This window comes from Eleutherodactylus coqui, chromosome 6 (assembly GCF_035609145.1).
Source record: "Eleutherodactylus coqui strain aEleCoq1 chromosome 6, aEleCoq1.hap1, whole genome shotgun sequence".
Taxonomy (NCBI): domain Eukaryota; kingdom Metazoa; phylum Chordata; class Amphibia; order Anura; family Eleutherodactylidae; genus Eleutherodactylus; species Eleutherodactylus coqui.
The window spans coordinates 244,781,806-244,804,716 of record NC_089842.1 but is presented as its reverse complement, the minus strand read 5'-3'; the positions used below and the strand labels follow the sequence as shown (position 1 = coordinate 244,804,716).

Sequence of the window (22,911 nt, the reverse complement as noted above, 5' to 3'; positions counted from 1 at the left end):
GCCCCCACAGTAATATAAGCCCCTCTGTAGCCCCCACAGTAATATAAGCCCCTCTGTAGCCCCCACAGTAATATAAGCCCCTCTGTAGCCCCCTACAGTAATATAAGCCCCTCTGTAGCCCCCACAGTAATATAAGCCCCTCTGTAGCCCCCACAGTAATATAAGCCCCTCTGTAGCCCCCACAGTAATATAAGCCCCTCTGTAGCTCCCACAGTAATATAAGCCCCTCTGAAGCCCCCCACACTAATATAAGCCGATCTGCAGCCCCCACAGTAATATCAGCCCCTCTGTAGCCCCCACAGTAATATCAGCCCCTCTGTAGCCCCCACAGTAATATCAGCCCCTCTGTAGCCCCCACAGTAATATCAGCCCCTCTGTAGCCCCCACAGTAATATCAGCCCCTCTGTAGCCCCCACAGTAATATAAGCCCCTCTGTAGCCCCCCACAGTAATATCAGCCCCTCTGTAGCCCCCACAGTAATATAAGCCCCTCTGTAGCCCCCACAGTAATATCAGCCCCTCTGTAGCCCCCGCAGTAATATCAGCCCCTCTGTAGCCCCCACAGTAATATAAGCCCCTCTGTAGCCCCCACAGTAATATAAGCCCCTCTGTAGCCCCCACAGTAATATAAGCCCCTCTGTAGCCCCCCATAGTAATATAAGCCCCTCTGTAGCCCCCACAGTAATATAAGCCCCTCTGTAGCCCCTACAGTAATATAAGCCCCTCTGTAGCCCCCACAGTAATATAAGCCCCTCTGTAGCCCCCGCAGTAATATCAGCCCCTCTGTAGCCCCCACAGTAATATAAGCCACTCTGTAGCCCCCACAGTAATATAAGCCCCTCTGTAGCCCCCACAGTAATATAAGCCCCTCTGTAGCCCCCCACAGTACTATAAGCCCCTCTGTAGCCCCCACAGCAACAAACTCCTCTGTAGCCCCCACAGTAATATAAGCCCCTCTGTATCCCCCACAGTAATATAAGCCCCTCTGTAGCCCCCACAGTAATATAAGCTCCTCTGTAGCCCCCCACAGTACTATAAGCCCCTCTGTAGCCCCCACAGTAATATAAGCTCCTCTGTAGCCCCCCACAGTACTATAAGCCCCTCTGTAGGCCCCACAGCAACAAACTCCTCTGTAGCCCCCACAGTAATATAAGCCCCTCTGTAGCCTCACAGTAATATAAGCCCCTCTGTAACCCCCACAGTAATATAAGCTCCTCTGTAGCCCCCACAGTAATATAAGCCCCTCTGTAGCCCCCACAGTAATATAAGCCCCTCTGTAGCCCCCACAGTAATATAAGCCCCTCTGTAGCCCCACAGTAATATAAGCCCCTCTGTAGCCCCCACAGTAATATAAGCCCCTCTGTAGCCCCCACAGTAATATAAGCCCCTCTGTAGCTCCCACAGTAATATAAGCCCCTCTGTAGCCCCCCACACTAATATAAGCCGATCTGCAGCCCCCACAGTAATATCAGCCCCTCTGTAGCCCCCACAGTAATATAAGCTCCTCTGTAGCCCCCACAGTAATATAAGCTCCTCTGTAGCCCCCACAGTAATATAAGCCCCTCTGTAGCCCCCACAGTAATATAAGCTCCTCTGTAGCCCCACAGTAATATAAGCTCCTCTGTAGCCCCCACAGTAATATAAGCCCCTCTGTAGCCCCCACAGAAATATAAGCTCCTCTGTAGCCCCCACAGTAATATAAGCCCCTCTGTAGCCCCACAGTAATATAAGCCCCTCTGTAGCCCCCTCAGTAATATAAGCTCCTCTGTAGCCCCCACAGTAATATAAGCCCCTCTGTAGCCCCCACAGTAATATAAGCCCCTCTGTAGCCCCCACAGTAATATAAGCCCCTCTGTAGCCCCCTACAGTAATATAAGCCCCTCTGTAGCCCCCACAGTAATATAAGCCCCTCTGTAGCCCCCACAGTAATATAAGCCCCTCTGTAGCCCCCACAGTAATATAAGCCCCTCTGTAGCTCCCACAGTAATATAAGCCCCTCTGAAGCCCCCCACACTAATATAAGCCGATCTGCAGCCCCCACAGTAATATCAGCCCCTCTGTAGCCCCCACAGTAATATAAGCCCCTCTGTAGCCCCCACAGTAATATAAGCTCCTCTGTAGCCCCACAGTAATATAAGCTCCTCTGTAGCCCCCACAGTAATATAAGCCCCTCTGTAGCCCCCACAGTAATATAAGCTCCTCTGTAGCCCCCACAGTAATATAAGCCCCTCTGTAGCCCCCCACAGTACTATAAGCCCCTCTGTAGCCCCCCACAGTACTATAAGCCCCTCTGTAGCCCCCACAGCAACAAACTCCTCTGTAGCCCCCACAGTAATATAAGCTTCTCTGTAGCCCCCACAGTAATATAACCCCTCTGTATCCCCAACAGTAATATAGGCCCCTTTGTAGCCCCCACAGTAATATAAGCCCCTCTGTAGCCCCACAGTAATATAAGCCCCTCTGTAGCCCCCACAGTAATATAAGCCCCTCTGTAGCCCCCACAGTACTATAAGCCCCTCTGTAGCCCCCACAGTAACAAACTCCTCTGTAGCCCCCACAGTTATATAAGCTCCTCTGTAGCCCCCACAGTAATATAAGCCCCTCTGTAGCCCCCACAGTAATATAAGCCCCTCTGTAGCCCCCACAGTAATATAAGTCCCTCTGTAGCCACACAGTAATATAAGCCCCTCTGTAGCCCCCTACAGTAATATAAGCCCCTCTGTAGCCCCCGCAGTAATATAAGCCCCTCTGTAGCCACACAGTAATATAAGCCCCTCTGTAGCCCCCACAGTAATATAAGCCCCTCTGTAGCCCCCACAGTAATATAAGCCCCTCTGTAGCCCCCACAGTAATATAAGCCCCTCTGTAGCCCCCCACAGTAATATAAGCCCCTCTGTAGCTCCCACAGTAATATAAGCCCCTCTGTAGCCCCCCACACTAATATAAGCCGATCTGCAGCCCCCACAGTAATATCAGCCCCTCTGTAGCCCCCACAGTAATATAAGCTCCTCTGTAGCCCCCACAGTAATATAAGCCCCTCTGTAGCCCCCACAGTAATATAAGCTCCTCTGTAGCCCCCACAGTAATATAAGCCCCTCTGTAGCCCCCACAGTAATATAAGCCCCTCTGTAGCCCCACAGTAATATAAGCCCCTCTGTAGCCCCCTCAGTAATATAAGCTCCTCTGTAGCCCCCACAGTAATATAAGCCCCTCTGTAGCCCCCACAGTAATATAAGCCCCTCTGTAGCCCCCACAGTAATATAAGCCCCTCTGTAGCCCCCTACAGTAATATAAGCCCCTCTGTAGCCCCCACAGTAATATAAGCCCCTCTGTAGCCCCCACAGTAATATAAGCCCCTCTGTAGCCCCCACAGTAATATAAGCCCCTCTGTAGCTCCCACAGTAATATAAGCCCCTCTGAAGCCCCCCACACTAATATAAGCCGATCTGCAGCCCCCACAGTAATATAAGCTCCTCTGTAGCCCCCACAGTAATATAAGCTCCTCTGTAGCCCCCACAGTAATATAAGCCCCTCTGTAGCCCCCCACAGTACTATAAGCCCCTCTGTAGCCCCCCACAGTACTATAAGCCCCTCTGTAGCCCCCACAGCAACAAACTCCTCTGTAGCCCCCACAGTAATATAAGCTTCTCTGTAGCCCCCACAGTAATATAACCCCTCTGTATCCCCAACAGTAATATAAGCCCCTCTGTAGCCCCCACAGTAATATAAGCCCCTCTGTAGCCCCACAGTAATATAAGCCCCTCTGTAGCCCCCACAGTAATATAAGCCCCTCTGTAGCCCCCACAGTACTATAAGCCCCTCTGTAGCCCCCACAGTAACAAACTCCTCTGTAGCCCCCACAGTTATATAAGCTCCTCTGTAGCCCCCACAGTAATATAAGCCCCTCTGTAGCCCCCACAGTAATATAAGCCCCTCTGTAGCCCCCACAGTAATATAAGTCCCTCTGTAGCCACACAGTAATATAAGCCCCTCTGTAGCCCCCTACAGTAATATAAGCCCCTCTGTAGCCCCCGCAGTAATATAAGCCCCTCTGTAGCCACACAGTAATATAAGCCCCTCTGTAGCCCCCACAGTAATATAAGCCCCTCTGTAGCCCCCACAGTAATATAAGCCCCTCTGTAGCCCCCACAGTAATATAAGCCCCTCTGTAGCCCCCCACAGTAATATAAGCCCCTCTGTAGCCCCAACAGTAATATAAGCCCCTCTGTAGCCCCAACAGTAATATAAGCCCCTCTGTAGCCCCCACAGTAATATAAGCCCCTCTGTAACCCCCACAGTAATATAAGCCCCTCTGTAGCCCCCACAGTAATATCAGCCCCTCTGTAGCCCCCACAGTAATATAAGCCCCTCTGTAGCCCCCCACAGTAATATAAGCCCCTCTGTAGCCCCCACAGTAATATAAGCCCCTCTGTAGCCCCCACAGTAATATAAGCCCCTCTGTAGCCCCCACAGTAATATAAGCCCCTCTGTAGCCCCCACAGTAATATAAGCCCCTCTGTAGCCCCCACAGTAATATAAGCCCCTCTGTAGCCCCCACAGCAATATAAGCCCCTCTGTAACCCCCACAGTAATATAAGCTCCTCTGTAGCCCCCACAGTAATATAAGCCCCTCTGTAGCCCCACAGTAATATAAGCCCCTCTGTAGCCCCCACTGTAATATAAGCCCCTCTGTAGCTCCCACAGTAATATAAGCCCCTCTGTAGCCCCCGCAGTAATATAAGCCCCTCTGTAGCCCCCACAGTAATATAAGCCCCTCTGTAGCCCCCACAGTAATATAAGCCCCTCTGTAGCCCCCACAGTAATATCAGCCCCTCTGTAACCCCCCACAGTAATATAAGCCCCTCTGTAGCCCCACAGTAATATAAGCCCCTCTGTAGCCCCCACAGTAATATAAGCCCCTCTGTAGCCCCCACAGTAATATAAGCTCCTCTGTAGCCCCCACAGTAATATAAGCCCCTCTGTAGCCCCGACAGTAACAAACTCCTCTGTAGCCCCCACAGTAATATAAGCTCCTCTGTAGCCCCCACAGTAATATAAGCCCCTCTGTAGTCCCACAGTAATATAAGCTCCTCTGTAGCCCCCACAGTAATATAAGCCCCTCTGTACCCCCCACAGTAATATAAGCCCCTCTGTAGCCCCCGCAGTAATATAAGCCCCTCTGTAGCCCCCTCAGTAATATAAGCTCCTCTGTAGCCCCCACAGTAATATAAGCCCCTCTGTAGCCCCCACAGTAATATAAGCCCCTCTGTAGCCCCCACAGTAATATAAGCCCCTCTGTAGCCCCCACAGTAATATAAGCCCCTCTGTACCCCCCACATTAATATAAGCCCCTCTGTAGCCCCACAGTAATATAAGCCCCTCTGTAGCCCCCTCAGTAATATAAGCTCCTCTGTAGCCCCCACAGTAATATAAGCCCCTCTGTAGCCCCCACAGTAATATAAGCCCCTCTGTAACCCCCACAGTAATATAAGCCCCTCTGTAGCCCCCACAGTAATATAAGCCCCTCTGTACCCCCCACAGTAATATAAGCCCCTCTGTAGCCCCCACAGTAATATAAGCCCCTCTGTAACCCCCACAGTAATATAAGCCCCTCTGTAGCCCCCTCAGTAATATAAGCTCCTCTGTAGCCCCCACAGTAATATAAGCCCCTCTGTAGCCCCCACAGTAATATAAGCCCCTCTGTAGCCCCCACAGTAATATAAGCCCCTCTGTAGCCCCCACAGTAATATCAGCCCCTCTGTAACCCCCCACAGTAATATAAGCCCCTCTGTAGCCCCCACAGTAATATAAGCCCCTCTGTAACCCCCACAGTAATATAAGCCCCTCTGTAACCCCCTACAGTAATATAAGCCCCTCTGTAGCCCCACAGTAATATAAGCTCCTCTGTAGCCCCACAGTAATATAAGCCCCTCTGTAGCCCCCCACAGTAATATAAGCTCCTCTGTAGCCCCCACAGTAATATAAGCTCCTCTGTAGCCCCCACAGTAATATAAGCTCCTCTGTAGCCCCCACAGTAATATAAGCCCCTCTGTAGCCCCCAGAGTAATATAAGCCCCTCTGTAGCCCCCACAGTAATATAAGCCCCTCTGTAGCCCCCTACAGTAATATAAGCCCCTCTGTAGCCCCCATAGTAATATAAGCCCCTCTGTAGCCCCCACAGTAATATAAGCTCCTCTGTAGCCCCCACAGTAATATAAGCCCCTCTGTAGCCCCCACAGTAATATAAGCCCCTCTGTAGCCCCCACAGTAATATAAGCCCCTCTGTAGCCCCCACAGTAATATAAGCCCCTCTGTAACCCCTGCAGTAATATAAGCCCCTCTGTAACCCCCACAGTAATATAAGCCCCTCTGTAGCCCCCACAGTAATATAAGCCCCTCTGTAACCCCCACAGTAATATAAGCCCCTCTGTAGCCCCCACAGTAATATAAGCCCCTCTGTAGCCCCCACAGTAATATAAGCCCCGCTGTAGCCCCCACAGTAATATAAGCCCCTCTGTAGCCCCCTACAGTAATATAAGCTCCTTTGTAGCCCCCACAGTAATATAAGCTTCTCTGTAACCCCCACAGTAATATAAGCCCCTCTGTAGCCCCCACAGTAATATAAGCCCCTCTGTAGCCCCCACAGCATTATAAGCCCCTCTGTAGCCCCCACAGTAATATAAGCCCCTCTGTAACCCCCACAGTAATATAAGCCCCTCTGTAGCCCCCACAGTAATATAAGCCCCTCTGTAGCCCCCACAGTAATATAAGCCCCGCTGTAGCCCCCACAGAAATATAAGCCCCTCTGTAACCCCCACAGTAATATAAGCTCCTCTGTAGCCCCCCTCAGTAATATAAACCCCTCTGTAGCCCCCACAGTAATATAAGCCCCTCTGTAACCCCCACAGTAATATAAGCCCCTCTGTAGCCCCCACAGTAATATAAGCCCCTCTGTAGCCCCCACAGTAATATAAGCCCCTCTGTAGCCCCCACAGTAATATAAGCCCCTCTGTAGCCCCCACAGTAATATAAGCCCCTCTGTAGCCCCCGCAGTAATATAAGCCCCTCTGTAGCCCCCACAGTAATATAAGCCCCGCTGTAACCCCCACAATAATATAAGGGTTCGGTTGGGAGGTGGATAGGAGCAGAACAGTGGACTGTGCTAGGCAGCGCTGGTGAGAGGCCCCACTGCTGGTCCAGTGCTATGAACCGGGATGTGTAAACTGCTGACCAGCGCCACTGACAGGTGCTGGAGCACTGGAACAAGTAGCCCGCTCCCTGCCGCTGCTCTGGCAAGGAAGTGGGGCAATGCAGAGACAGCACAAGGCGCCAGATTTCTGAAGCCTCCAAGTGGATGTGTCAAACCCCCTGTTTCTTCCCCAAAGTGATGCAGCTGATGCAACTAGGATGTCAGCGCTGTAAAGATCAGCCACACTGATAGGCGATAAGATAGGCCTAAGGTCCGTCTCTTGGAGAAGGCCAGGACTAGTTTTTGCAGACAGTCAGGAGCTATGCAAGGTTAAGAAGCTGTGTTACAGCTCCAAACGTAATAGTAGAGAGGGAGATGCAGATGCAGCAGTCCAACAGCATCAGCACCAGAAGTCATCTGTCCATAAGCCAGAGAGAGAAACCACCCAAAGGCCCTGAAGACCTGGGGGCTGAAAAGGGAGAAACAGTGCCAGATAGACAGGGTGGAACGTTGGAGTGAAGGGTCCCGCAGTGTGTGGAAGGAGAAGGAGATTCCTTGCCTTCAGTACTGGACACCGTTGTGGCAGTGAAGCGATGCCACGTATTCTTTGGATGGTCCGCGATATGGAGATGGCGAAAAAAAGAGCAAAGCAAGTTGAAGAATGTTGTTGACCATGCATGAGAGTACAGCTATCCCCAGGACTGAGTAATGTGAAATCCCTGATCAGGGTGGGAAGTAAGTAGTGATCTGATTAGTGTAATGTAGTGATGGCACCATGGTAAGAGTTAACGGACAGCCTTGCTAGGTGGTAGTATCGTGATACGGGTAACTTGTAATATTTGTGATGTTATGTAATCTATTATGCTGTAATGTAATGAGATATGAGGTGTCTAGGATGCAGGATATGTAATGGTGCAATGAGGCACCTGTGATAGAGCAGTAATATGGATTTAAGGACTGTGTGATGCAGGGATTGAACCACCTTTAATGTGTGATGACCTCTGGATATAGAGTTCTGTGGGTAAGGACGCGGCTCCTATGGGGCATTTGATGGGGGGGGGGGGGTGTACGGTTGAGTATGATATATGTAATGGTTATGTTGAAAGAAAGAGAAGTTGCAAAAGACGCTAATAGTCATGCTGCTGCAGGGGAGAGACCAGAAGGAGGCGAACATGACAGCAAGAGGCGCCGCACAAAGAGGAACTGGATTTTGATTCACAAAACATAAGCAGAATATTGTATTTTGAAAGAGTTCCTACTCCAAATTTATTGCGTAACACTAAAGTACACAGAACCCTCCTATGGGGCGAAATGTTTTTTTTGACTGGTGTTCAATAAATTTGTTTTTGAGAAAAAATATGTCGCCTCTGCCTCCGACTGTCAGCTGCTGTGCCATCCTGAACCTTAGTCGCACTACAGTAGCTCCCACAGTAATGCAAGCCCCTCTTTTGCCCCCACAGTAATATAGCTTCCTTTGTAGCCTCTATGTAGTACCCCAGAGTTGGGGTCCCACAGCACTGCTTATATATATTTGTAAATGTGTGAACTTATATGTATATCACTAAATGGTCAAGAAAGTGTTAACTTTTGGTGTTCCTACCACCTAACACTGCATGACTTTGCAGAATGCACCCTACTCTGCTCTTACAACTGCCAGTCACCCCTAGCTAGTACTAGGATTGTATACAGAGATTTCCCTTATCTCAGGATTGGTGGAGAAGAAAGGTATAAAAGGTAAAGAGTGGGCGGGGTTAGGCAGTCTAGCCAGCTCAGAAGAGACTGAAGGAGACCGGAGGAGGAACAAGGCGAGCATCCAGGATAGCCAGTGCGGTTGGGAGCTAGAACATCTAAGTGAGAGTACCCAAAGCCAAGTTGTTCTGGAGTGATAGTAGAGAGTGAGCAGAAGGCAAAGTAGAGAGCGAGAATGAAACAAACAAGCAGTGTTAAACCAGCAAGCGAGTAACAAGTTAACCCTTTACAGTCCAAGTCAGCTAACTGAATCTATACTAGTCTTAATAGTGCAAACATTATGGGAATGGTGTAAGTGCTACAAGGACAAAGAGCTCTCCTAATAAAGTTTGGAATTGTTTTCACCATCCAAAAGTCTACTGTTTGAGTGCTTCCCGCCACCTACACCATCTGCACTGAGGTACTACACTACAGGAGTGCAAGGACTACTACCCCCTTCATAGTTTATTTCTCCAATTTTCATACTTCATTATTTTGTCTGGAATGGGTCCCAACTAGAGATGAGCGAACCTACTCGGCCACGCCCCTTTTTCGCCCGAGCACCGCGATTTTCGAGTACTTCCGTACTCGGGCGAAAAGATTCGGGGGGCGCCTCCCCCTGCCCCCTGGCGCCCCCCGAATCTTTTCACCCGAGTACTGAAGTACTCAAAAATCCCGGTGCTCGATCGAGTAATTACTCGAAACAAGTAGGTTCGCTCATCTCTAGTCCCAACCCATTTATAGACTGGCGTCACGACAAGTAACATCTTACCCTACCTGACCCCATGGGTAGCAGGCCATAACAGCTGCATATTGTTTGTTTAGTTTATTATTTTTACCACTGGTGTAGCTCGGCCCAATAGACTACCATTTTTACCATGTGCCAGGAGGAGCAGTAGAGCCACTGTGACTATCATCTCGTTTCTGCCCCGTTGCTTAAACACCTCCTCGTTCTGGGTCACTACCCTTACAGTAATAGAAACCCTTCTTAACTGCCCTGTTTAACCTGATAGCGCTGCTATCTCCCTCCATACAGCGCGGGTGTCAGCTGTTTATTACAGCTGACACCCGCGGGTAAAAGCAGTGATCGGCTGTTCGGACGATCGCGGCTATTAACCCTTTAATTGCTGCTGTCAATTCTGACAGCAGCATTTAAATTCCCCGAATGATGTTCGGGGGTCCCCCCCCCCCCCCTTCCCCGCGGTAAGATCGGGGGAGCCGTGCGGGTGTCATGTCTGCCGGGGGCCTTCTGAAAGGCCCCAGGGCTGCCTTAGCAGACTGCCTATCAAGCCATCCCCGAAGTGATGGCTTGATAGGCTCTGACACAAAAACGCCTTTCATTTATGGGAAAACTGCACATTTTTGAGCGCGATATTGAGCTTAGCTTCACACCCCGATATCGCGCTCACTGTATGAAATTACCCTTAGGGAGCTTGGTCCGGCGCGCCCAATCTTTGAGCCAGACCCAGTTGTTACCTGTCAGGTCGGCACCCACCATGAGACCCAGGGGATCCCCGAGCGTACCATCCGGCCACTCTCACGCTGGGATGAATGAACCCAGGTGAATGTGCTGGATAGAACCATTTCTCATGTCAAAATTGCCCTAAAGCAGGAAAAATGATCCTTAATGCCACATTGATCAATTAAAAGTTTTATAGTAAAAGTAAAATGTGAAAACAGAAATAAAGGATAAAACCAGCAGGTGGCGACTTGGCGATGAGCATCACAAACAGTACAAAAGTTTCATCCAACGGAAATTCTATTCAGTCCAACTGCTCTCTTCTTTGTAAATCTGGGGTATTGTTACCCGGCCAGAGAATTATCACTGCACTGCTCTAACTAGCATAATAAAAACAGAATTTAACCCCTCACTGACATGCTTCACTAGGCAGACCAGCATCTTCAGGGACTTTGGGGCAGCAATGGCCCCGATAGATTCTCTGTCTAGCGTCAGTCACATGCAGTGGAGCCAGATCCTACCAGAATTTCAATTCCATGCATGGTTGGATCAGCCTCCAGATGTGCTTGTCATACATGCTGGAGGTCATGTTTTAGGTTTCTGTATGTCAGGACCCAAGAGGGGACATTAAGCTTCATTTGTTGAGACTGTGAGTCTCCTGTACACAGACATTTGTTGTTTGCCCAGATATTGTTGCTCAATGGGCTTGGTGGGTTGCACAAGTCAACAAGGCTCGGATGAAAGTGTCTCTGCCGGGGTAAGGAGGTGTGGCGGTGAGACCCCGCGGGTTGGAGAATGTGTCACAGAGTTTCTGCAGAGAAGATGGAGTGAATTTGAATGAAGATGGAACTGATTTGTAGAAGTTTAGAGAAAGTGATTCTGTGGTGCAGGAACTCCCACTTGTGAGTTGTAGTAGGAGAGATGTGACGGTTTTGGAGGACGACTGTGGTCAGGACATACTGACAATGGCGGATTTGGGTCACTCACTAAACAAAAATCAATTGCTCTGTAATCTATAGAAAACCCTACATAATTATCTAACCCACCAGGACAACCTATAATCTGCGCACCAGTAACCTATCACAATTGTTGGATTTGCATCTACAGAAATCTATTATTATTCTTCCAAATTATGTCGTAGAGATCCGGGGTTGTAGCTAAAGGCTCAAGGGCCAGGGTGCAAAAGTTTATCCTGGGGCCGCCCAACTTCTTTTAACCCCTTAACGCAGAGGAATAATTTGAAGCTCCTGGGCCCCAATGCAAGACCTGTAACAGGCCCCCATCTATAATGCTTTATTCCTAGTACTGGGCTCCCTCTATGGAGAAGAGAAGCCTTATGGGCCCCCTAAGGCTCCTGGGCCCGGGTGCAACCGCATCCCCTGCATCCTCTATAGTTACGCCAGTGGTAGAGATTTCAAACCATATAACTTGGTCAGACAGCAAAAATGTACTTATTGTAGGTGTGTCCTCAATTTTAATACTCAAGGACCTGACGCAATTTTTATCTGTGAAAGTTTCTTACAAGACACGGAGTCACTGCTCTATCTGCACCCAGTCCTGGTTGATTAACATCTCCATAGGCTCAGAGATCAGCACTAACACTTCTGAAATCCTGCACATATGCCAAGTGTTAACTACCAAAGCATCGCAGACCTCCAGAAACATTAGATATTAACACCTAAACAAGTAGCCTAAACAACCATGAGATAACATTGTTATAACATAAAGGTTTCAGCTATTTTGAATATACAAAATACTCAGGAAAAACCAACGTGGAGGTCCCTTTGCGTGTCGTCCCACTGGCCTACTTTTGTAGACACTGGTGAAACTTTTTATAAGCTTCCACGGGCTTTTTTTTTATATCTTAGTGCATCTAATTAAAATATTTCTCGTTAAACAATATTCCAATGAAATTTGTTAGTAAACTGAGTGAGCAGTTTTACTAACTTTGCTATTGGTAAGCAACAGGTTAACTTTACAAACATTCTGTGGAGGGCATTATCTTAGATGAGCAAGGATGCAATATAAGACAGGCAAGATACAGTAGGAATGATTTGATGTTTCGCTGGTTTTCAACGCTCTTTCTATTATTTAGCTGATGGCTGATTTGCTAGACAATTCTCCCCACTAGTGAAGTTAGATGAACAGGTTTAAGTTGCTTTAACTGAAGGTGTATTTGTGAAGCAGAGAGACTAGTGGCTATATGCTGATCCTGGTTTTGATTTCACCGGGTAGCTGTAACTCAGTGTTTGATGAAGATGCACCTTGGAAAGGGTCTTCTGGAACTCTGCTGTAAATAGCAAGGGAGCAGGTTGTGCACCACACTCTACCTTGGCTAGGGATAACTCGCTGAATACTGCTCCTCGCCGACTATGGGACTTCAACCTTCTCCTTGCACTCCTGGCTGAATCTTCTAACAGCTCTGCATCACTTCGTTTTATCTTCTTTCTTTACCCGCCCACTTTCATAGGGGCTTGTATGTTTGTTCCCCACCCTTGGGCCTCTGCACCAGTGAGATTAAACCTGTCAGCCAATGAAAGGCCAGCTGACGTCAGTAATGAGCTCTAGCTTAGAGCAGAAGGGGACACATAGGGTCTCTCCCACAGGCGGCAACTTCTGTATCCAGGGACTGCATACAGACAGGTGAGACAGGACAAGTGTGCTGCTAGTGTTCTGTAGTACCTGCTGGGCCACTACAGCTGTCCCCTATTTAAAAACACAGCCGCCCTTGGCTGTACTGAGCTGCGAGGGGCAGAAAGCTGTGCCTACCAGGTATATGTGACAGTACATAAATTTTGAGTTTTGGTTAGGTTAGGACGGAATCCTAGTTCCCAGCTTGCTATGGGGCACCTACATAGCTCTTTTCCCCAAAGGTACACAGAAAAATGCGTAACATTTAATGCAATAATAACATTAGAGAAATGTACTGTATGGCAGGCAACCTATAAGGAAGGGAGTTTTAGGTTAGACAACAAACATGGCACAACTTTACTTTTAGTCCTGTGCAAAGTTTGGCATGTATATTCTGGAAGAAAACATACAACAACAACAGCTTGATTCTTGGCAAACCTTCTGTTGATGGCATGGCAGCTGCTAGGATGTGCAAGAGTCCATTATAAAACAAAGTAACTCTACAATGTGGTGGTGCAGCGCACTAATACAAGCGTCTCTGGAAAGAGGGTAGAAGAAATGCGGGCATTAACAACAAACAACAAAACTGGTAGCAAACTTCAAGTAGTCTCTTGAAGAACATATCTTAAACACTGCAATAACTTTTCAAACTTGGAACTGTGGGACACACTGAGTAGTCTCTCAGGGCAACGGAGCTTAGTTGCGGCAAATGTTGCAATAAATACATACAGGTACTGCTAACGACCTCAGCTCCTCATCTGCCTCCCGGCTTTTAACACTTACCTCCTCCCTTGGCTTATCACTAGAGATGAGTGGGCACCAAAATACTCGGGTGCTCGGTACTCAAGTCGAACTTTCCGTGATGCTCGAGAGCTCGTTTCGAGTAATGAACCCCATTAAAGTCAATGGGCGACTTGAGTATTTTTGTATGGGACCGATGCTCTGCATAGGTGATGACTTCTCAAACACCAGAAACCATCAGAAAGTCATGGAAACACCACAGAAACGGATAGGGAAGGGCAGGGGCAGCATGCTGGCATTGCTGTCCAATCCCCCCCCCCCCCCCCGCACGATCCTGCGTCCACAGCGCACACAAAAGTGTCCCTGCACAGCCTTCAGCTGCCCTCATGCCACACGCTGGCTGCATAGCCACACCACCCTCATGTCTATTTATAAGTGCGTAATGGATGAGAAGGAACTGGAGGCACACACTGCAGAGGGTTGGCAGGGCCAGGCAGTGACCCTCTTTGAAAGTGTGGGCGATAGCCTACAATGCTGTTGAGAACTGATGATAGATTGACGTACCAGCCTCCACCTTGTGTGACCCAAGGTGCTGTGAGTTACATAGCAATGGGAAATCCATGTGTCCCCACACAATTCATTCTGTGTAGGTGTCAGATAGCTGAACGACACGCTAGGAAAGCCGTCTGTGCCCTACCCAAGTCATTCAGTGTATTTGTGCCAGATAGCTAAAACACCGCAATGGGAAATCTTTGTGCACTTACAGCAAAGGCGAGCCCATGAAACCCAAGGAAAGTATTAAGCATGAAGCAATTACAGTGCCGAAACATGGCAGACTTTCACTCCGCCCAGGACCTCGGCCTCTGCACACACCCTCAGCAATCGTGGGCATAAAGCGGACTCCGATGCTAGTACAGCTGTGAACATCTCATTAAATCAGTTACGGTTGCTTTCACTGCTCCAAAGACTGGATTAACCAGGAAGAAGTTCCACGGGCCAAAACTGGTGCATTTGCATTTCCCCAAGGACATAGGCCTCTGCACACACCCTCAGCAATCGTGGGCATAAAGTGGACTCCGATGCTAGTACAGCTGTGAAGGTCGCATTAATGCAGTAATGCTCCTTTTGTTTGGCCCAAACCAGTGTCTCAGATAACTGTGGTAACACGAGAGAAAATACATGTTGCCCAGTGCTGATCCCCTGACCCCAAGCAGGAGGAGGAGGTGGCATTACAAGGCCAAGAAACCATGACCAGGACCTGCTATAGTCTGTGTGAGAAGTATGTGAGCGGGCCCTGGGTCAGGCTCGGTCGCAGCCTCCACCTTGTGTGACCCAAGGTGCCCTGAGTTACAAAGCAATGGGAAATCCATGTGTCCCCACACAGATAGCTCAACACCGCAAGGGGAAGTTTTTGAGTTCCTTGGGCTCGCCTATGCTGTCAGTGCACAAAGATCGTATTACACAGGAAGAAATCAAGAGTGCCCAAACATGGGAGAGTTTTACCCCACCAAGGACCTTGGCCTCAGCCCACATTTCTGCCCTAGTCAATCAGTATATTTGTGCCAGATAGGTAAAACACTGCAATGGGAAGTCTTTCTGCACCCACAGCATAGGCAGACCCCTGTAACATTACTGTAGCAAAGGTTTACGCAAACCCCAGTAACATTTCTGTAGTAAAAGTATAGGGAGACCCCAGTAACATTTCTGTAGTAAAAGTATAGGCAGACCCCAGTAACATTACTGTAGCAAGGATATAGGCAGATCCCAGTAACATTACTGTAGCAAGGATATAGGCAGATCCCAGTAACATTTCTGTAGCAAGGATATAGGCAGACCCCAGTAACATTTCTGTAGCAAGGATATAGGCAGACCCCAGTAACATTCCTGTAGCAAGGATATAGGCAGACCCCAGTAACATTCCTGTAGCAAGAGTATAGGTGGACCCCAGTAACATTTCAGTAGCAAAGGTATAGGGAGACCCCAGAAACATTTCTGTAGCAAAGGTATAGGCAGACCCCTGTAACATTTCTGTAGCAAAAGTATAGGGAGACCCCAGTAACATTTCTGTAGCAAGAGTATAGGCGAACCCCTGTAACATTTCTGCAGCAGAAGTATAGGCAGACCCCAGTAACATTTCTGTAGCAAGGATATAGGCAGACCCCAGTAACATTCCTGTAGTAAAAGTATAGGCGGACCCCTGTAACATTTCAGTAGCAAAGGTATAGGCGGACCCCAGAACATTTCTGTAGCGAAGGTATAGGCAGACCCCAGTAACATTCCTGTAGTAACAGTATATCCAAAAGCAAAGAGTTGTCAGCAGCACAATGTAAATACCATAAGGTTGAACAGGTATCCTGCACGCCCACCAGGCTTGGGATCCAAACCAAACCGTTCCTTGGTATAAATGTTGATGAAGTAGTGAAGGCAGCAGATCAAGGTGCAAAACCATGAAGTTTCTTTATTTCCTCCTCAGACAGAAAAACACGACGTTTCGACTACGAGAGTCTTTGTCAAGTATGGACAAGTGAACAACATACAGATATATAGTGTGTCTAGTATCACATTAACCAATCACAGTAGGTCACATGATACAATTCACCTGCATTCATTGATGTCATCATGGCACGCACATGTTGCGAGGTTGTAACCATGGTGGAGCATTGTGGTAGCAGCCTTCTACTTCCTCATATGGCTTTGTTGTCATGGAGACCTGTTATGCAAAGCTGCTACTGGCTAGAAACTATATGAGTCTCCTCACGTTCACTGCGACGTCAATACGTCACGTCTAAGTAGCGTGGTCACATGTCTAAACCGCGCCACGTCATCGGGCGCATGTTGTCTTGGAAACCTGCTGTATATAACTACTAATAGACAGGAGATGCAGGCATCCTCTGGTGATCATCATGACGGAATTACGTCACGTCAGTGGAGCGTAATCACGTGTCTAGAACGTGCCGCGTCATCGGGCGCGTCATAGCTGCACGTCCCGGTCCCACTATGTGACATGTAAAAAGCATCTAAAATGAGCATAACAAAACATATGAAGCGTTGCTGCATGAGAGCACAAAGCAGAAAGCACGACATGTCTACCCAAAAAAATATATTCAAGAATTGCTAAATCGTAACCACATATGTGGGCTCCTCCCCTAGGGGTGTGGCCTTCATATGGGAAACCCCATAATCTATGTTTTAACTTTTAAATATTAATATTAAGGAAAAATGGATGCCTAAAGGGCATTATGAGACATTGTAAAGCAATTGGACCAAAAGAATTCAGGTATAGCATATCATGCATATATAATCATGTGAAGAGGCCAATGTGGACATTCATAATATACATGAATGTCAGTACTGCTCATCATACGTTCATCAATGTACAAATCAGGCTGCAACTTCCACAAAACTACCACCAATGGTCACAATCGTCTAATTGTATACAATGATATACCAAAATCTGCACTCGCACAATAGTCCAATATAGCGTAGATTCATTGGTGCCATGACGCCATCATAAATGGACTGTGAAGACATAAAAGTACAAATACATAATCCATAAAGATGGCAGACACGGAATAATCACAGGAACATATGGGGGTCATAGTCATGATTCAAACCCTTTGGGGTCATAGTATCAAGGGTAAAAATCCAATATAGTTCTTTTTTTAATATCACCTCCCCTAGATGTTTCGGGTACAGCATCAATGATACGGAATTTCAGTTGACATACCGAGTGCCCGCTGTCATAGAAATGACGTGGTACTGGCAAATCAAATTTTTTTGGTGCGAATCGCACTTGTTACGTGTGCTGCTGGGATTTGTTGTACTATGTACTCCTAGCAGCACAGTCAGGTGGTTGAGGGTTAATTGAGCTGGCTGGGTGTGGTACTTCCTGCTAGCCAATCTCCTGGATCTGTGCTCACATATAAACCCCGCTCCTGGTCAGTCTCTGGCTGGTGTTCAGGGTGAGTAGTCATGTTGGTTCTGTGTCCTGTAACTTGTTATCAGTCATGTTCAGCTTGTTCCCACTCTGATCTGTGTTTGCAAGTAGGTCTATTGTCTCTCTGCTTCCCCAAGATTGTTTGGACATCTGTAGTCCTAGTCTGCAGTACATGCAGCCCCCTTTTCCTTCCCCCTGTACAGGTGCAGCCTCCAAAGGTCTTATGTCTTATTCTGGGTGTCAGTTGGTGTAACTGGACACTGTTCCCTATGTCAGCTTGTGTAGTTGACTGTCTGTTCTGTGTGTCAGTTGGTGTAACTTGACACAGTTCCCTATGTGAGCTTGTGTAGTTGACTGTCTATTCCCCCTGGTATGAGGACACATAGACTTGCTGTGAGTTTCATCTGTGTGCATGTGATCTCTGAGTGGAGTCTGTCTGGCTGTGTGCCCTGTACTCTGTCCTGTTCCTGATGCAGCTGGCTGTGTGTCCAGTGCTCTGTTCTGTCCTGTTGCAAGCTTTGCTGAGTGATCTGTGTCTTGCTCGTTCATGTCCGTTTGTACATTTAAATTCTGTCAGCTTTGTGTCTGTTTGCCGCGTGACCTGCTATCTGTGTCCTGTCATGTTGCAGCTTTCTGTGTGAATGGTTCTGTCTCTGTCATGTAGCATGTGTATGTGTCCTGTTCTGTGGTGTGGTTCCTAGGATCAGCTTGGGCCCAGATCCAAAGACCGCTGAGCTGCCCTAATTGGGGCAATGTCCTCGCTTAGGTAGGGCCACTCTCATTCCTCCTTGAAACCTGTGTGAATCCCGTGTGACCCTGGTGATACCTGTGTGCGTCCATCCCATCCATTCTCGCCCATTTTGGGGTACGATCGTGTGGGCTCCCGTGCTTAGGTTGCCCACACGATCGTAACAGCACTCTTGTGGCTTGAAATTCTACTCCTCACCTCCTGTGTTGTTGGCCTACGTATTACAGGCCACACGGGCAGGTGAGTAGGTAGATGACATATGTCGATGAACATGTATAGCGACTAGAGATGAGCGAGCACCAAAATGCTCGGGTGCTCGTTACTCGGGACGAAAATTTCGCGATGCTCGAGGGTTCGTTTCGAATAACGAACCCTATTGAAGTCAATGGGCGACCCGAGCATTTTTGTATATCGCCGATGCTCGCTAAGGTTTCCATTTATGAAAATCTGGGCAATTCAAGAAAGTGATGGGAACGACACGGCAACGGATAGGGCAGGCGAGGGGATACATGTTGGGCTGCATCTCAAGTTCCCAGGTCCCACTATTAAGCCACAATACCGGCAAGAGTGGGCCCCCCCCCCAACAACTTTTACTTCTGAAAAGCCCTCATTAGCAATGCATACCTTAGCTAAGCACCACACTACCTCCAACAAAGCACAATCACTGCCTGCATGACACTCCGCTGCCACTTCTCCTGGGTTACATGCTGCCCAACCCCCCCCCCCCCGCACGACCCAGTGTCCACAGCGCACACCAAAGTGTCCCTGAGCAGCCTTCAGCTGCCCTCATGCCACACGCTGGCCTCATAGCCACACCACCCTCATGTCTATTTATAAGTGCGTCTGCCATGAGGAGGAACCGCAGGCACACACTGCAGAGAGTTGGCACGGCTAGGCAGCGACCCTCTTTAAAAGGGGCGGGGCGATAGCCCACAATGCTGTACAGAAGCAATGAGAAATATAATCCTGTGCCACCGCCATCAGGAGCTGCACACGTGGGCATAGCAATGGGGAACCTATGTGCCACACACTATTCATTCTGTCAAGGTGTCTGCATGCCCCAGTCAGACCGCGTTTTTTTATAAATAGTCACAGGCAGGTACAACTCCGCAATGGGAATTCCGTGTGCACCCACAGCATGGGTGGCTCCCAGGAACCCACCCGCTGTACATAAATGTATCCCATTGCAGTGCCCTGGACAGCAGAGCTAACGTCAGATTAAATGCAGGTGGGCTTCGGCCCACACTGCATGCCCCAACCTGACTGGGGTTTTTAATTCATAGACACAGGCAGGTACAACTCCCTATTGTGAAGTCCCTGTGGACCGACAGCATGGGTGGGTGCCAGGAACCCACCGGCGGTATATAAATATATCCCATTGCAGTGCCCAGCACAGCTGAGGTAATGTCAGGTTTAATGCTGGTGGGCTTCGGCCCACACTGCATGCCCCAGTCAGACTGGGGTTCTTTAGAAGTGGACACATGCAGTTACAACTCCGTGTGGACCGACAGCATGGGTGGGTGCCAGGAAGCCACCGGCGGTACATAAATATATCCCATTGCATTGCCCATCACAGCTGAGGTAATGTCATGTTTAATGCAGGTGGGCTTCGGCCCACACTGCATGCCCCAGTCAGACTGGGCTTCTTTAGGAGTGGACACATGCAGTTACAACTCCCTGTGGACCGACAGCATGGGTGGCTCCCTGGAACCCACCGGCGGTACATAAATATATCCGATTGCAGTGCCCAGCACAGCTGATGTAGCGTCAGCTTTAATGCAGGTGGGCAAAAAATTAATAGGATTACACTGTAGGCGAGGGCCCCAAAAAATTGGTTTACCAACAGTACTAATGTACCTCAGAAAAATTGCCCATGCCCAACCAAGAGGGCAGGTGAAACCCATTAATCGCTTTGGTTAATGTGGCTTAATTGGTAACTAGGCCTGGAGGCAGCCCAGTTAAAATAAAAATTGGTTCAAGTTAAAGTTTCAACGCTTTAATGAGCATTGAAACGTATAAAAATTGTTTAGAAAAATGATATGAGTGAGCCTTGTGGGCCTAAGAAAAATTGCCCGTTCGGCGTGATTACGTGAGGTTTCAGGAGGAGGAGCAGGAGGAGGAGGAGGAATATTAGACACAGATTGATGAAGCGAAAAGGTCCCCGTTTTTGATGGGGATACAGAACGATGCTCCCATCCGCGGGTGCAGCCTACGTATTGCTTAGGTATTGCTGCTGTCCGCTGGTGGAGAAGAGAAGTCTGGGGAAATCCAGGCTTTGTTCATCTTGATGAGTGTAAGCCTGTCGGCACTGTCGGTTGACAGGCGGGTACGCTTATCTGTGATGATTCCCCCAGCCACACTAAACACCCTCTCTGACAAGACGCTAGCCGCAGGACAAGCAAGCACCTCCAGGGCATACAGCGCGAGTTCAGGCCACGTGTCCAGCTTCGACACCCAGTAGTTGTAGGGGGCAGAGGCGTCACGGAGGACGGTCGTGCGATCGGCTACGTACTCCCTCACCATCCTTTTACAGTGCTCCCGCCGACTCAGCCTTGACTGGGGAGCGGTGACACAGTCTTGCTGGGGAGCCATAAAGCTGGCAAAGGCCTTGGAGAATGTTCCCCTTCCTGCGCTGTACATGCTGCCTGATCTCTGCGCTTCCCCTGCTACCTGGCCCTCGGAACTGCGCCTTCTGCCACTAGCGCTGTCGGATGGGAATGTTACCATCAGTTTGTCCACCAGTGCGCTGTGGTATAGCATCATTCTCGAACCCCTTTCCTCTTCGGGAATGAGAGTGGAAAGGTTCTCCTTATACCGTGGGTCGAGCAGTGTGTACATCCAGTAATCCGTAGTAGCCAGAATGCGTGTAACGCGAGGGTCTCGAGAAAGGCATCCTAACATGAAGTCAGCCATGTGTGCCAGGGTACCTGTACGCAACACATGGCTGTCCTCACTAGGAAGATCACTTTCAGGATCCTCCTCTTCCTCCTCCTCCTCCTCAGGCCATAAACGCTGAAAGGATGACAGGCAAGCAGCATGGGTACCCTCAGCAGTGGGCCAAGCTGTCTCTTCCCCCTCCTCCTAATGCTCCTCCCCCTCCTCCTCCTCAACGCGCTGAGATATAGACATGAGGGTGCTCTGACTATCCAGCGACATACTGTCTTCCCCGCCTCCGTTTCCGAGTGCAAAGCGTCTACCTTTATGCTTTGCAGGGAACTTCTCAAGAGGCATAGCAGAGGAATGGTGACGCTAATGATTGCAGCATTGCCGCTCACCATCTGGGTAGACTCCTCAAAGTTTCCAAGGACCTGGCAGATGGCTGCCAACCAGGCCCACTCTTCTGTAAAGAATTGAGGAGGCTGACTCCCACTATGCTGCCCATGTTGGAGTTGGTATTCCACTATAGCTCTACACTGCTCATAGAGCCTGGCCAACATGTGGAGCGTAGAGTTCCACCGTGTGGTCACGTCGCACAGCAGTCGGTGCACTGGCAGATTAAACCGATGTTGCAGGGTCCGCAGGGTGGCAGTGTCCGTCTTGGACTTGCGGAAATGTGCGCTGACCCGGCGCACCTTTCCGAGCAGGTATGACAAGTGTGGGTAGCTTTTCAGAAAGCGCTGAACCAACAGATTGAAGACATGGGCCAGGCATGGCACGTGTGTGAGGCTGCTGAGCTGCAGAGCCGCCACCAGGTTATGGCCGTTGTCACACATGACCATGCCCGGTTGGAGGCTCAGCGGCGCAAGCCATAGGTCGGTCTGCTCTGTCCGACCCTGCAACAGCTCAGGGGCCGTGTGCCTCTTGTCACCTAAGCTGATTAGTTTCAGCACGGCTTGCTGACGCTTGCCCACCACTGTGCTGCCGCGCGATACCGACTGCTGGCAATGTGCTCACACTTTTTAATTGAGAGGTAGAGGTGGCGGAGGAGGAGGAGGGGGAGGGTTTGCAGGAGGTGGCATAAAACGCCACAGATACCAGCACCGAGGTAGGAGGTAGGACCCGCTATTCTGGGTGTGGGTAGGATGTGAGCGGTCCCAGCCTCCACCAAATTCACCCAATGTGCCGTCAGGTAGATATAGTGGCCCTGCCCGCCAGCACTTGTCCACGTGTCCGTGGTTAAATGTACCTTCCCAGTAACCGCGTTGGTGAGGGCACGATTTATGTTGCAGGAGACGTGCTGGTGTAGGGCTGGGACGGCACACCGGGAAAAATAGTGGCAACTGGGGACCGAGTAGCGTGGGACCGCCGCCGCCATCATGTTTTTGAAAGCCTCCGTTTCCACAAGCCTGTCCAGCAGCATCTCCAGGCCAATTAATTTGGCAATGTGCACGTATAAAGCTTGTGCGTGCGGGTGCGTGGCGGCGTATTTGCACTTTCGCTCCAACACTTGTGTTAGCGACAGCTGGACGCTGCGCTGAGAGACATTGCTGGATGGAGTGGAGGATGGTGGAGGTGAAGGTGTGGGTGTCTGTGTCCTGT

General features: G+C 49.2%; 1 protein-coding gene across 2 annotated transcripts in view; it reads right to left on the bottom strand.

Annotated features, from left to right (window-relative positions):
- The window catches only part of LOC136633467 (jeltraxin-like), a 42,035-nt gene extending 25,790 nt beyond the window's left edge, over positions 1–16,245 (bottom strand). The window contains exon 1 of one of the 2 annotated variants that reach the window (XM_066609229.1): positions 16,082–16,245. The gene's annotated coding sequence lies outside the window, so the exon portion shown is untranslated. Of the gene's footprint in view, positions 1–13,444; positions 13,458–16,081 lie in introns of those variants that run through there. The other variant, XM_066609228.1, reaches the window with a different exon arrangement.
- Positions 16,246–22,911: the final 6,666 nt, after the last annotated feature.